This window comes from Nannospalax galili, unplaced genomic scaffold, assembly GCF_000622305.1.
Source record: "Nannospalax galili isolate Female #2095 unplaced genomic scaffold, S.galili_v1.0 scaffold1250, whole genome shotgun sequence".
In the NCBI taxonomy this organism is placed as follows: Eukaryota; Metazoa; Chordata; class Mammalia; order Rodentia; family Spalacidae; genus Nannospalax; species Nannospalax galili.
The window spans coordinates 1,452,840-1,469,024 of record NW_008328704.1 but is presented as its reverse complement, the minus strand read 5'-3'; the positions used below and the strand labels follow the sequence as shown (position 1 = coordinate 1,469,024).

Sequence of the window (16,185 nt, the reverse complement as noted above, 5' to 3'; positions counted from 1 at the left end):
ACTCCTTTAATGAATGAGCACAACTGTCAGCAAGCCCAGTTGTGACTATGTTTAGCAATCAGGCTCAGCCGAAGTCGTGATGATGGTAGTTATTTCATGCAGAAGGGACTGCTGTATAGCATCATCTTATTAAAAGGACCTGGAATTTAAAAGGATTTGGTGCTCAGAGCCACATATGAGGGAGAACATATGTCGTTTGCTTTTCTGAGTCTGTGTTACTTCACTTAATATAAATGGATGGATCTTGAAGAATGTTTCTTTTCTTTATTTATTTTTTTGTCTCTTTGAGACAGGGTCTCCCTGTAGCCCCAGCTGTCTTGGAACTCACTATGTAGACCAAGCTGGCCTTGAACTCACAGAAATCTGCCTGCCTCTGCCTCCTGAGTGCTGGGACTAAAAGAAGAATGTTTCTTAAAAGATGCTTATAGGGCTGGAGAGATGGCTCAGCAGTTAAGAGCACTGACTGCTCTTGCAGAGGACCCAGGTTTGATTCCCAGCACCCACATGGCGGCTATGAACCGTCCATAGCTCCAGTTCCAGAGGAATCCAACACCCTCTTCTGACCTCCGTGGCATTGCATGACATGGGTACACTCACATACATCCTGGCAATTCACTCATACACATAAAATAAAAATAATAAATAAAATTATATTTTTTAAAAAAAGATGCTTATAGAACTTGGCCTGTGAGACAGGGAAGCATGGGTGGCCTAAGGCCCACACAAGAAACGAGGGTTCTGTTGTTCAGAGTCGGGGTGCAGAGCTACGAAGGAGTAGTTTGCCCCACCTAAGCACTGTGCCTCCTGGTGCTGAGCTGCTCCTGCCATAATGTTGCCACTGTGCCAGAGGTGGCCTGCTAAAAAAAGATGCTTATAGAACTTGGCCTGTGAGACAGGGAAGCATGGGTGGCCTAAGGCCCACACAAGAAACGAGGGTTCTGTTGTTCAGAGTCGGGGTGCAGAGCTACGAAGGAGTAGTTTGCCCCACCTAAGCACTGTGCCTCCTGGTGCTGAGCTGCTCCTGCCATAATGTTGCCACTGTGCCAGAGGAGGCCTGCTGCTGTGAGCAGCCCCTTCTGAGCTGTCCTGAGTGTGACATGCTTCCAACTGGGAGCAAGTGCGCACCGTGAAGAACGTGTGACTGGGCTGTCTTACCAAGGAGCACCCAGCTGGCAAAGGGGCTTAGGCGATCCAACGCACTGAACAGGGACCATCCTCCTGGCTTTGGAATTGGAGCCAAGCTGTGAGGAACATGGGAGATGGTGACTGCAGCCACCTCCCGTAGCACAGGTCTGGTCCTCGCAGCTGAGGGTCTTCTTTTACACGTCCCTGATTTAATGCAATGTATTGCAAATTTGGGAAAATTACCTTAGTCTTGACTGTATCTGTTTATTAGCATTTCTGATAATTCTAATGGGAGGAGATAAAAGGGGGCTTATAGACTATTCTAGATTTGATGCATAAATACTAAATACTGTGCTTTCTCAGATGAATGATCATACCAGATGTTTGACAAAGCACCTATCAAGCGGTGCTTGGCAGATTTTCTTGGAATGAAAGAAACCCCTTCTCATTGGGAACAGGCTCGTGTGGTGAGTGTGGGTACAGGGTGCCTGCTGTTCGCTGCTGTGAACCTAGTGTCACCCCTCCCCCCTCCATTTTGTGCAGCCTCCATACTCTGCCCACCCGGGAGGACCCTGCAGACAGTGAGGCCATGGACAGAAAAGAGCCCCTGTGGTTCTTGACACCTTCTGCAGTATTCCTTATAGTGAAAGCTGAGTCCTTTCTTCCCAGTTGCTTTATTTGTTGCGTATGTAAAATATAAAAGTTGTACATATGACGAGGTACTGTGTGATGTCTTAATACATGTGTACATAGTTTGATATTTTTTGTTTGTTTTTGAGATAGTGACTCCCTGATGTAGCCCAGGCTGGCCTTGAATCGAGGCCCCCCTGCTTCTGCCTCTCTAGAGCTGGGATTATAGGTGTGCACCGTCGCTCCTGGGTCATCCACTTTTTATCAGCCAGGAGGAAGGTAAGGAGTCTCACTGTGATATTCCGTTCTTACAGCTGTGTGCTTTGGTCACTGTCTCACTGTCACTTCTCTTGCGGTGATGAAATGTCCTAACAAAGTGCCTCACAGAGAGAAGGGTTATTGGACTTACAATTCCCAGGTTATGGTCATCGTGGGGACGTCAAGGCATTGGGAACTTGAAGCACACGCCTCATCCTGTCCATTGTCAGGAGCAGAGAGCAGTGAATTGTTGCATGCATGCTAGTGCTCAGCAGTTCTCATTCAGTCCAGAGCCCAGGCCCTGAAATAGTGCTGCCCACATTCAGGGCGGGTCTTTCCACTTCAGTTAACCCAGGCAAGAAGATCCCTCACAGTCATGCCCACAGGCTGACCAGCTCTAGAGAGTTCCTCACTGAGATCCCTTTCCCAGGTGGTTCCACATTGTGTCAAGTCAAAATCAAAGCTAACCATCAGTACTCCTCTTGGTCAGCTTGACCCCCAAACTCATCATTTTTAAGAAATAATCTTCCATTCCTTGTCCCCAAAGTCTCAAGCTTATCTCATAATGTAAAATACAATCCAACTTTAAAAGTCCCCAAAGTCTTTAAAAATTCCCAGACTTTCAAAGTCCAAAGTCTCAATTGTGAGCTTCCATAAAATACAACAGATTGCATACTTCCAACATAATGGCACAGGGTAAACATTCTTACTAAAAAATGGAAGAATTGTGGTATAAAATAATCATGCCAAAACAAAACCAAAATCCACCAGCCAAACGCCAAATCCTGCAGCTCCATTCCTGGCCCCTGGGGCTGGCGGTGTATGGACTCCAGAGAGACTTGGACAGCCTGCTGCTCCAGCCTTGCCCACACAGCTTCTCTCTAGGCCTAGACCAGCTGTGCTCCACACCTGCAGCCATCCTTGGTCTCGTGGTCCTAGAATCTTCACAGCTTCACACAGTGGCTTCGAGGGCCTCTCCTCAGCGATGCTGACCTGCTACACAGAGCCTGGCCTCCGTTTCTCTCTCTGAGCACCTCAGTCTTGCATCTTTCATGCCTTCAGGCTGGTACCACATGGGCAACACAACACTGTGAAGTCTGCTGTCAACTTGAGATGTTGCCTGGTCCTCTTGGACCCCAGCTGTACCAGCTTCGGTGTGCTGACCCTGGGTGGGTCAGGGATGGGTTAAAAAAGTGAGGACCGAGGAAGGAAGAACCCAGAAGGGGGACCCTAGGTAGAGATGACACGCCTGGTCGACAGACCCAGGTGTCCACCAAAGCAGTGCCAGCCACCCGTGGGGCGAGGAGAGGAGAGCGCCCTGCCACTCGTGCAGACATGGCTTCATTGTCATGTGGCCACACCCGTCCTGCGTGCTGCCCGTCTGCTTTTACTGGACCTCATGAGCAGTGCACAGAACCATTAGTTAAACCTCAGAACTCTAGAAAACTGAAACTGGTTTAAAAAACGAAAGCTGCCCTGCCCTTGACAAGTGGGACTTGATGGCAGTCGTTGCACTTCATGCTGCTGGGTGGGCACTTTTCTTGGGAGATTATTTCCATTCACCTCAGATAGAGAGGATGATTCTCTCCAAGCCCAGCTTGGTGAAACAAGGAAATTATTGACATCACATAAAGGAGTGCGGGACTCAGGCAACAGCAGCACAGGAGAGGACCCACAGAGGCTGCACACTGGAGATTCCCGCACAACTTGAAGAGGCTCTTCCTGCATGTGTTTACTGCTTCTGTCATCTTGGCCAGAGGCCTCTGAGCCTTCTGTTTCTTGAACCGCACTATCCTGGAGGAGACAGCTACGAACAAGTAAAAACACCCACATTCTAAGACATGAGTAGTGGGAATTGACTCTGCAGTTTCTGTAGGCTGTAAAACCCAGAGAACGGTCAGCAAACAAAGCCTGCCCGGCACTGACACCTGCTGAAGCCACCTCCATCAGAGCCTATTCCTGAGGAGCAGGTGGGCTGTGGGCAGGCTGGATTCCTAGCATAGAGGCCCAGCATTTGGGGGTTCAGAATACCACCATTTTAGTTACTTGTCTGGCTCTGTGATAAAATACCATGACCCAAAGCAACTTACAGAAGACTTTATTTTGGCCTACAGTTCCACAGGGATGAGTCCATCCTGACAAGCAGGCATGGTGCCAGGAGCCGAAAGCTCAGAATCATGTCTTCAGCAGCAAACATGAAACAGAGAGAGAGAAGGAAGGAGGGAGGGAAAGTGGGAGGAAAAAGGGGGGACGCATGAGAGAGAGAGACAGGGAGAGAATGAGAACGTGGGAAGGAAGGAGGGAGGGAGGGAGAGAGAGAGAGGGAGAGAGAGAGAGAGAGAGAGAGAGAGAGAGAGAGAGAGAGAGAAAGAGAAGAGAAGAGAATGCTAGCTGGAAATGAGATGAGTCTGTGGATACTCAAAGCCCGTCCCCATTGACATACTTCCTCCAGTGAGGCTACACCCACTAAAAGGTAAACAGTGTTACCAACTCGAGCTCAGTATTCAGATACATGAGTCTGTGGGGGACCTTTCTCACTCAGACCACACACTGCTCCCTGGCCTTCCAGGCTCATGGCCATAGCATAATAGAAAATGCATATATCCAACTTCAAAAGCTTCATAAGTCTTTAACAGTCTCAATACTGTTCAAAAGTCCAGAGGCTCTTTAGAGCTTCCCAGTGCTATTTTTTTTTCTATAAACTCTACATTTTGTATTTCTTTTAGTCCCACTCACTTTTTCAGTGTAGATCTGCATAAGCATTATCAATACTAACCAAGCCACAGATTCAGTGTTTTATATATATTATCTTGAAATTTCTTCCACCAAAGAAATTAGTCCATTACTTTAAAATTTAGCCTCACTTAAATTCTTAGGACATGGACAGAAAATAGCCAGATCCTTTGCCAAACCATCACATGAATGACCTGCAGCGCAGTTGCTAATAGAGTCCTTGTTCCCCTCTGAAGCCTCTTGAACTTGTCTCTCCCATCCACATTACTTAGCACTACTGCTTTCTGGACTCCTGCTAAGATGGCCTGGTATGCTCTGCTTAGTCCTCAGTGGGATTTCTGGTTCAAAGTTCCAAACTCTTCCACAAAACTCCAAAAAGCAACACAGTCATGTTCTTCACAGGAACAGCCTACTCTGTGGAACCAACTTCTGTAGTGTTACTTGGTAGAATACCAGGACCAAAAGTCGTGTATTACCTGCATGTGTGTAAGTGCACCTGTGTTGTGCAGTGCCCGAGGAGGACAGAAGAGGGTGTTGGATCCCCTGGATCTGGAGTTATAAACGGTTGTTAGCCACCATGTGGTTGCTGGGATTTGAACCTGGGTCTTCTTCAAGAGCAGCCAGTGCCCTTGACTGCTGAGCCATCTCTCCAGCCCTAAGTTGATGCTTTTTATGGCAGCATCTGGAAGGGTGATTCTTTTGAGTGTGCTATTCCAGCAATGGCCGTGATCATCCCTTAGGGTGTTTTTCTTCCCCCATGCCCTAAGAGGTGGGCTTTGCTCCCCTGGTCACTCACCCGCCTCTCATTATTTCCCTGTCTTCCTCCTTTCCCCTGGGTGAGAGTCATATATTTCATGAGTCACTGTAGGGAGGGGAATGACTGGGGTGCTCTTCCTGAAGGGCAGTGTCGGGGCCAGAGGCAAGAGAAGGACTGCTCACTGTCATGTGGTCTTTGTGTCATTTTTATTTTTACCTAATACAAAAGATTTTATAGTGGTAATTAATCATATTATTACAAATTTTAATTTCCTCTTTCCTTAATACAAGAATATTAAAATGTCTTTATAGATGTTCTTGAAGGAATTCAAAGTTAAGGTTTCTGTCATGTTTTTTTCTTGTTTCTAGTAGCTTATTTTTTTGAACCTGCAAGTTATTTTCATTATGGTAAAAATAACTTATTTACTAACTAAAATCCTGTTTTTAAAATGGCAGGTTGGGATAAAGGACACTGTAAATAGTAAATACTGTAGGAGTTGAAGTATCTTCAGGTGACATTTCTATTTCTGAAGCTCAAGTTAGCTGCCATTTAAAGCACTTTGCCAAGTTCATCCATCTCCTGCCCTGTCCCCTTCTTCTTCCTGACAGCTCCCCAGCATGTTGGGCCGGGTCTGCATTTGGGTTCTAGACAGGGTGACGGCAAACCTGTGCTAGTGTGGTACTGGCTTCTCGGTATCCCAGAATCCAGAGCGAGGGGCCCTGGTGGTGACTATACTGGAGGCAGCCTCCAGTTCTTGGTAGCAATCCATGAGCCCTGGCTCTGCCCAGCACCCTCTCAGTGTGTGGCTCTGCCCAGCACCCTCTCGGTGTGCCTCTTCATCTGTGGACAACTGAAGGCTCTGGCTTCCTGGTTCTCTGTATCTGGGCGTGTTTACCCCAGTGGTGCACTTCAGATTTGCTATTAAAAATTTTTACTTCAGGGAACTGGAGAGATTACTCAGTAGTTAGAGCACTGGCTGCTCGTTCAGAAGACCCGGGTGCCATTCCCAGCACCCACTTGACAGCCAACTACTATCTCTTAACTCCTGTTCCGGGGAATCTTATGCCCTCTTCTGGTCCCTGTGGGAATTGCATGCACATAGCGTACCTACTTACATGCAGGCTAAACACTCATACACATTAAAAAAAAATTCTGCTTTAGGACTTGACTCAAATCTGGCACCTCCTTTCCTTCCTGGAGATAGTCCTTGAGATATCCAGGCTATTCTCTGAGGTTAGGATTTCTGTATTGGATAACGAGTACATTCTCAGCCTTCACATTCCCTCTTGTAAGTATCTGTTCTTACCCAAGTCTTTGGCTTCTTGCCGTTTGCTGCACATGGGCTCCCCAACCTGCAAACCTGTTCTCCAGAGTGCTGTGACTATGCCAGACAGAGCTGACTGAAATGACTGACAGTGACAGGGTCAGGCTTAGAAATCATGTGCTGGGCAGTTTCCCTCCAGCTGCCCATTCACCACTTATGACCTAGGCAGCCCCTCCCCCCACCAGCAGTACTAAGTGTTTAATGAGTGAGTGCCCTCCCTTGCCTGCCCATGGTGCTCACAGTTCCTGACTGAGATGTAGGGAAGAAATGGCTGTGCTGTTCTCTAAAACACAGATCACAGTGGTAAAATTGTAGATGCTCAACTGACAACTGTTGGCTAAGTTATTGGGTTACCTGGTGAATGACAGTTCTGTACTGTGTGCTATATCCACATGGATTCAGTGACCCGGCAAAGACCAGGCCCCCCTGTGAGAGCTTGTGTGTGCCCACCTGAAGTTTGGCGAGTAAGATCCCATGTCACACATAGAAGGTAAGCCTGGGTGACTGTCTCTGTGTGCAGGCGCAGCTGCTCTAAACTCAGCAAGTGAGTTAGAAGTCTGCTTTCCTTATGGCTGCTGATGTTTGGGTTTCACCACAGCTCCCCTGCAGACACAGCAGAGCTGGAGGAGATTTGGAAAGGCAGAGCAGTGCACTTAGCCCACCCACATGCCTAGGGGGCTGGTATTCCTGGTGATGTCTGTAGTTTGTGGGATGCCAGTGGCCTGACTTCCTGGAGCTGGGTCCTATGGAGAACAAGGGCTTGGACTGGCACCTTCTTTGTTGCAGCTGTGTTTTGTGAAGGAGAAGTTGATGTCCATCTCTAGACACCAGCTTTGAGTAGCTAGTTTTGTGTTTTAATTGAGAATCAATAGCGCCTTAGAGATCAGCATCTTTAGGAGCTGTCTTAAACCAAATAATAAGTAGAGTGACTGCTGTGGAGGCGCCAGCATCGTCACCTGGCCTAGAGGCTTCAAGTGGCTCAGCTACTAAGCTCACTTGGTGCCTCCTGAAGCTCACTCAGTGTTCCTGCCCCCCTGCCGGGAGCAGACCTTTTACTGTGCGTATGGCTGGCTGTGATCCCGGTGAGTGGCCGTGGGCAGTGAACACTGTGGGCCAGTTCTGTTGAGATAGCACCCAGCTAAAAGTAGGCTGTGGAGCTGCTGGTGCCATGGAGTTGAGGGCAGTAGCGCTTGAGAACTGACTGTGGGTCCTGTCATCTTCGTAATAAAGATCAGTACTGCAGAGGCTTGTTATGCTTTTGAGAGGTTCAGCTTTATTCCATTCATTTTATTGAGTATGACTCGTTAGATGATAAAGAAGAAATATAGGGATAGCATTTCCTGTTACACGAACCATGTAGAAGACAGGTTGGGCAAATGCTGTCAGTGCGTTAAACGTTGGTGAGTCATGTCCCACATCTGATTTGACAGACCCCACAGATGTTTAGATGTAGGATGCCTGACTGCCCTAAGCCTTGTCCAGGCCTTGTCCCTGGAGCCTTCTGTGGTGAAGGTGTGACTGGGGTGAGGTTCTTGAGAGAAGAGCTCCCCTGGATCATCCAAGTGGAGCTTTCGTTACCCTCAAACCAGTGACCCAGGGCACAGGTTGGACTCAGACTGCCATCCTGCCATCCTGTGCCACTGTTCTGTGTTTCAGCTTGTGAGGGCAGTAGCTATAGTTACCAGGCTTGGCTCCCTCCTCTACCTTTAGTGCCCCATATTGTTCATTAGCAAGATGGGTGACATCATTTGGGGTGGGGGACAAGGTCGGGAAGGGTTTTGAGACAGTTTTACTTTATAGCCCAGAATGGCCTCAAACTTATGACAGTTCTCCTGTCTCCGTCTCCTTAGTGTTGAAATTCAGGTGTGAGCTGCCATGCCTGGCATGAGTCTGTTGTATTCCTGTTTGTGGCTTCCTCCAACTCCTTTATTTTCAATGTAATTATTTTTTGCAGTATTGGGGATGGCACCCAGGGCTTTGTACATGCAGGATAAGTAATCTACCACTGAGTGACACCCCAGCACTAACTGTATTTTTTGAGTTTTAAAATATTGATATAGATTCACACTTCAAAATACATCAAATCTTTATAAAGACCTGGGTGTGGTCGTACATAGTTTTAATATCTGCACCCAGGAGGAATATGGATCTCTGTGAGGCTAGCCTGGTCTATCTAGTGAACTCTAGGGCAACCAGCACTGCATAGTTATGCCCTATCTTAAAACAACAACAAACAAACCAAAGCCTCTCCCTTCAAAACAAACAAACAAACAGGGACTGGAGAGATGGCTAAGAACATTTGTTGCTCTTCTAGAAGATCAGTGGACCCAAGTTTGGTGCCCAGCGCTCATGTGGACAGCTCACAACCGCCTGTAACTTCAGCTCTAGGGTTTTTCTGGCTGCCTCAGGCACCCATGTGCACATACTTAAATTAAAAAAAAAAAAAATCTTTAAAGAACTGTATGAAAAGTTATACTGAGTTGTGCTGTTCCCTGCCCGTTTCTACTTGCCTTGTGTCTGATTGCTTCAGGTATATATTGCTTTGGAAAAAAAAAGATCTCTGGATTGTTTTTATACAAAAGAAAGCATATTACATGTACATATTCCTGTGCATGCTCATCTCTTCTGGGGACCTTTCTCATCTTGTTTATGGCGGAATGCTACTCTAGTACCAACCACTGTCTTGCACACACCCTCATTTGTGTGTATTTGAAATATTCTCAGTTACAGATGATACCTCATTGAGGAGCCTTGCTTAGGTCTCCATTCTGGTACATCTTAAAGGAGAATTTGTAGTATCACTGGGTCACCAAGGCGCATGTGTAGCAGTTTGGCTACTGTCAAATTTGTCTTCCATGTAAAGCATCATGTGACATTGTACATTGCTACAGCACCATGTCGGGAACCCTCACCCTTATGCACAGCTGCCACCGGCTGCAGGTGCTTCTCTAGCAGTGAGGGAAAGTGGGTCCATCCACCAGAGTATTCCACAAGCAGAGCTTGGATTCCAGTGTGGCGTGGCTTCTCAGGGTAATGGAGTCTGCCCTGTGAGCTTCGCTGGGGCAGACATGGGTCAGAGGTTCCTACATAGTGATTCAAACCCCACACGTCTTTATGCCACCAGTGCTGACTAGTACTGTGTGTGCCTGAGACTGTGTGTCTCAGACAGAGTGAGTTGTTGTGGAAGTGAAACTTACTGCAATGGCCATTTTTGAGTCTTGCTTCCCCAGATGAAGGGGCTTGGCACATAACTCACAAGAACTCAGTGCCTCCTCACAACAGCCCCTTGAGCTGGGCACACTGAGCTCCCAGTTTGCAGGTTGGGCTGACTCCTTTTCTTTGGTAACCATGGTTTTGTTTTGTGTTTTCCTTTGAGACAGGGTCTTCCTGTAGCCCAGCTGGCCTGGAACTCACGATGTAGACCAGACTGGCCTCGAACTCCCAGAGATCCACCTGCCCTTGCCTCCCAAGTGCTGGGATTAAAGGTGTGTGCCACCACAATTGGCATGATTATATTTTTATTTTGTGTCCTGTGTATATATGTTTGCATGGGTATGTGTGCTATGGCTCACACGTGTAGGTCAGAGGACAACTGGTAACCATGTAGAGAGGAGAATGAGAGCTCAGCACTCCCCACACACACTTCTGTACCTTCCTGCAGAGCACGTCTGTCTCCTGGAAGGTGTTTTTCCTGGCAAGGCTAGAAGACTCTGGCTGAACGGGGCTACATGTTTATTAGATAGAAATTTGTCTTGCTTAGCTTTTGTGGAATCAGATTTACTAGAAGCTAAGTGGTTAATCCCCTGACCCAGCCATACACCTCCTGAGCTGCTGTAGTTCAGACTTAGGCTGTTCTTGGATCCTTAAATGTAATTTATTTTGAATCTTAATTGAAATTTATTTTAAGGGAAACCTTAAAAAGTAGGAGCTGGTGAGGGCTAAAATCACATGGCATATTGCACCTACCAATCTCAGTTAGTACTGACGGTCAGTGGTCAACTCTTCTGCCCCCTTAACTCAGTAAGGAGGGGGAGGTCTACTGATCTGAGCCTCTCTGTGAGCAGGGCCTCCAGGCCTGTGGTCTGCTTCTCCCTCTGGGCAGGCACTGTCTCTGAAGGTGGAGTCAGTTCACAAACCCCACTGTGGGCAGCATTTTGCCCAGTGTCTCTCCTGCCCTAGGTAATCAGTCCAGCCATCCTTCAGAGCCTCATGGGGGTCCCTGTGTGGCCCCAGCTTTCCTTTCCCCACCCATTTCCTCTCCTGCCATCCCTGAATGTGGCTCTGTCTGAGCTCCATTTCTTCGTCTCACAAGCTTGTCCCAAGAAAGCAGCTACTTTCTCTATAGAGTGCTGAACACTCCATTGAAGCTGTGTTCTTTTGCGCATATGTTGTTTTCTATATTATTGTTACTTCATTGGGATGGAGTGGGGGCGGGAGTGCCCATCTCCATCTCCTCTCGCACCCTTACCCTGTGTCAGTGCTGCTGTGCATGTGACTGAAGAACAGACCACAGCACAGCCCTTGAATTGTCACTGGTTTGGAAGGAAGGAAAGAAGAGGATGACTGCGGTTCGTATTGACCCTTGGAGACTCTGCCTTCAGAGCACCCTGTCCCTGGAACGGAGGAGAGGCCGCCTTCCTGCTTAGTGTGCAGCATGGAGTGAGAGTGACAGATCAAGAGTGGTCTGCGGTGCAGCTCAGCTGCCGGCCCAGCTCAGGGCCTGGGCCTTGGACTCCAGTGCTGTGGCTAGCTCCATGTCCCCATGCTTCCAGGAGCTTCAGGTTTGCGCCATTGATTTCAGATTTGGCCGTACCCTCGACCCATGGCCCAGTGCTTCCAGGTTAAGGACTCTGAACATCAGACTTGAGTTCAAGTCACAGTTCTTGCTCCTCATACTTTTGACTCTTAGCTTTTGTTTGAAAGTTTTAATTTTCTGGCATTTATAGATGTGTTTGGCATTTTATGATATGTAGACAGTAGCTTTCATTTATTTGTTCTCTATTTTCCGTACTTCTGTGAAGTAGCTTTTCATTATGTGTAAGTCCATGTGTTCAGTGTGTGTGTTCAAAGAAACAGGAAAGTGAGGAGCTGCACCAGCTTGGAGAAGTTTGGTAGTGGAATAGGTGCTGGAAGGTGACCTTGGCAGACTCAGAAGCCCCTGAAAGCATAAGACTTTGACTTAGGACCGGTCAGGCTGTGGAAGGCACACACACGGCCTGAGGGCTGAGAACTTGTGTTGAACTGGCAGGAAGAAGCTGGCTGGTTGAGATGGGTCTGCCTACTTAAGGAGACACCTGCTACCCATGTCACTAAGCACTCCCCAACCAAGGATGTGCTTGCTGTCCCAGGCACTACTTGAAATGGTTTTTATATGAACTCCTTTAATCTTCATGAAAGATGCTGTTGACAGTCTCCTTCCTCTCACCTCCAGTTTCACAGATGAGATAGGGTAAGAGTAATGAAGCGGTTTGCCAAGATCACAAAGCTGACATGAACTGGGCTTTCCCTGGCTCCAACTTCACATTCTTACCCATTCTAGCTGCTCTCCCTGGGTCAAGTAAAAAGCCAGTTGTGCATTTTCTGTGTAAATGACTACAGGATGGGTTATTTAAACGATTGGTGCTCAAGGAAGGCCCTGGTGAGTTCTGTTTTCTTGGCTTTCTCTCATGATGGTGAGATGGCTGCTGTAGTGCTGATAGGTAAAAAGTTGGCGGAGAACGAGCGAATGGATAATGAGGCACCGAGGCACAGCTAAAACTCCATCAAAATAGGGTTTATTAGCAAAGAAACACATGGGGAAGATTCCCTTCCAGCAGATTCCCTTCTGGGCAGGGAAAATATCTGCCTGGGTCTTGAGCTGGGGTGTTTTTAAAAAGGGAGGCTTCTGCTTCCTGCAGAAGGCGGGAAGATGTTTTTTTTTTTTTAAGTTGGGGGGGAGTGGGAGAGTGGGACTGTTAAAACCTGTCCTCTTTAGAGATCAAAGGGGAAGCCTGCTGTGTTGGCCAAACAGTGGAGAAAAGTCTGCTTCTCTTGACTTCAAAGACCAAGGTGCTTATCAGCTAGGTTCCCTTTTCTCAGGATCATGAGAAGTCCTTGGGATCCTGTTGGTGAGGGGGCGGGGCTATCTGAACCTTAACACTAACATTCCATTCTGACAACTCCCAGGGAGAAGGAACAGCCACCCTAGTTTATGAAAGAGCTGTGTTCCAGAAGCTTTGCCTCTGCCTTCCCTTGGTTCTCCCTGGTAGATCTGATCCTGAGGGACCATTAGTCTTTCTTGAGGAGGGTCAGGAAGGTACTAGGGAGGCACCTCTTGTCATTTGTTGCTCTCATTTCTTTGAAGCTAGGAGTTCTGTCCTTAGGGCAGTGTCACGAATGGACTCTGCAGTCTTTGGCTGGCTCAAGCCCACATGGGGAAGCGCAGACCCACTGCTGTCCCCAGCTGAGCTATAATGGGTGGTGGATCTGCCTTGGGCGGAGGCAGAAATGGCCTAATGGTGGCTTCTTATGGAGAATACATGCATGCCATTTATGGTTCTGATTGATCACAAGGAAATTGTGCATTTTGGGTTTTGTAATATGTCTTGGTCTAAAAATGGTACTTCCAATGTCTAAATGTTGATCAGATGTCTCTGTATGCTTAGATTGAATCTGTGTGGCATCTGTAAGGTATAGAATGACCTTATGAGCCAGTAAATAGTCTTCTGTCCCCAGAAAGCGAGTCAGGAGAGGAGCATACACTTTTGTGTCCCCCTTAGCAATATTCTAAGAGAAGTTGAATCCACATCTTCGAGAGTGTTGTAAATGATTTATTTACTCACAGGAACCAGATAACCCTAGGTAGAGAGTGCTCTGCCCTGAAGCAGTAGCCAACACCTGCCTGCTCCCCATTTTGCACCCCCTTGCCCACACTGGGGCTCCCCAGTGAGCAGAGGAGGCATGATGTGCCATTGTAAACCATTACTGTGGCCAACTGCTGTAGTTTCCAGGATCCCAGACACCTGTCAGGGGTCAGCTGGGACTCAGGAGCCCTGTGCACTCTCCATGCCTGCTGTGCAGAGAAACCAGACATTTCTTTGCAGTTGGCTGGCCTCCACACGCGTAACGCTGTCTTCTTGTGTGACCCTGGAGGTGATTGTTGAGCACCCCAGTAGCAGTGTGTGTGTGTGTGGGGGGTGGAGAAAGAGAGAGAGAGAGAGAGAGAGAGAGAGAGAGAGAGAGAGAGAGAGAGGTGGTTTCTGGGCTATGCTGATCCTCCACATATTGGTATGCTGACTTTTGCTAAAAACACAGCTGGGATTTTTCCCTGTCTAGACAGCCTCTCTAAAATACTGGCTACACATTGGAAAAATGCTTCAAATTTAGTCAAAACTGTGTTTTTCCCTCTGAGTCAAATGTAAATGCATTCTAGGGGAGTTTTTTAAAAACATTTTATTTATTATCTTTATTTTATGTGTATGTGTGTGTTGCCTGCATGCAGGTAAGTGCACCCGTGTCATGCAGTGCCTGCGGAGGTCAGAAGAGGCCGTCGGATCCCCTGAGACTGGAGTTACAGACAGTTGTTAGCTGCCATGTGGGTGCTGGGATTTGAACCCGGGTCTTCTGCAAGAATAGTCAGTGTTCTTAACCACCGAGCCATCTCTCCAGCCCTAGCAGAGTTTTCTTAAATCACAGAAATGGGTTTAAATGTGCCTGCTCATTTGCCTCCTTATTTGTATTTGTGCCCGCCCGAATGGGTCTGATACTCAAGACAATATTGACATTTGAGGGGGGGTCTTTTTGAAACAGGGTCTCCCTGTAGCCCCAGCTGTCCTGGAACTCACTTTGTAGACCAGGCTGGCCTTGAACTCAGAGATCCACCGGCCTCTGCCTCCCGAGTGCTGGGATTAAAGGCGTGCGCCCTACGCCCAGCCAACAATATTAACTTTTAAGGTAATTTTAGAGAATATGAGTTCAGGGAAACTCCTCAAATCATAAAAAATGACTTGTGCGGTTGGGCCTATGGCTTCAGCAAAGAAGGGGCTTTGCTGAAAGAAAGTGGGGGGATGCAGATTAAATAGGCAGCATGGCAGTGGTCTGCTTGGTGCTCTGGTGGGCCATCTTTGAAAATACAGATGTTGGGAGGACGTAGTAGGTCTTCATGTATGCAGAGTTCTATAGGCCATAAAGCCCTTCAGGTTTGGGAATTTGTCCAGGCATTTGGGTTCAAACATGTGGTACTGATCAAGAATAGCCATAAGCAAGGAAATCCACAAAAGTCTTGTCCTCTATAAATCATGGCCACTTCCTCAGGAGTTGAGAGTGGACCTTCATCTTCTTGGGGATGCCCTTCACGAACTCTGCCTTCTGCTTCCAAACTCAGGGTTGTAGCAGAGCACAGTGAGCTGCATGCAGGTCCACACCCTGGTTCTCCAGAATGTCCACATGGATCCTCTCCTCTTCTGTTTCCCCACACAAGTTGTGCTTGTGGGCTGTGCAGGGTAGGATGGCCTTGGTTTGGGTCATGTTGTTCAGCTCATCAATTCAGTAGGACAGATTTTGAAATTCCAGCTACTGTTTTCTGTCCTAGTTGGGAGTGTCCCCCATGTGTATCTCCTTTCCTCATAGCGGGAGTCTGTATTTCAGGAGAAGCAGACAGGGTGGGTCAGACCATGGATCTCCCCGAATCCCAGTGTCATAGGCGTGCTGGTGCTGGTGCTGGTGCTGGTGCTGGTGCTGGTGCTGGTGCTGGTGCTGCGGTTTCTCAGACTGCCTTCAGCAGTGCTGATTTGTGAACTTTTTGTCCTGGGCAGTTTCACCCTGTGTCTATCTTCAGCCTTACCAGCCTGTGCTGTTGTTCATCTAGTCGTTGCCCTCCTGTCTTCCATCTTCTCCCCTGGCTCGTTTTGAAGCCAGTTCTAGACATCATGTAATTTCATCTGTAGCTATTTCTTTGTATTTCTAGAGATTAATGACTTAAAATTTTTTTTTATTAATTCATTTTTTATTTTTATTTTATGTGTATGAGTGTGTTGCCTGCATGTATGTGAGTGCACCCATGTCATGCAATGCTGCGGAGGTGAGAAGAGGGCTTCGGATTCCCCTGGAACTGAAGTTAAGGACAGTTCATAGCCGCCATGTGGGTGCTGGGAATTGAACCCAGGTCCTCTGCAAGAGCAGTCAATGCTCTCAACTGCTGAGCCATCTCTCTAGCCCCCATAAATGACTTTTTAACCATGCACACAGTCTATTTGTACAGGTAATATGAATGCATTGTTGATTGAATTTTCTATTTTCTATAATGTGATAGTCAAACCCCTTCCTGGAGCCATGTTCTCTCTGACTTTAATGGGGTCTGGATCCCCTCCCTCCCCCACCC

At 47.6% G+C, this 16,185-nt stretch overlaps 1 protein-coding gene and 1 pseudogene across 3 annotated transcripts in view; one reads left to right on the top strand and one right to left on the bottom strand.

Annotated features, from left to right (window-relative positions):
- Rptor (regulatory associated protein of MTOR complex 1) overlaps positions 1 to 16,185 on the top strand; it is a 356,907-nt gene that overhangs the window by 105,447 nt on the left and 235,275 nt on the right. The window lies entirely within an intron of this gene.
- Positions 14,880 to 16,185, bottom strand: part of LOC115069407 — a 4,911-nt pseudogene continuing 3,605 nt past the window's right edge.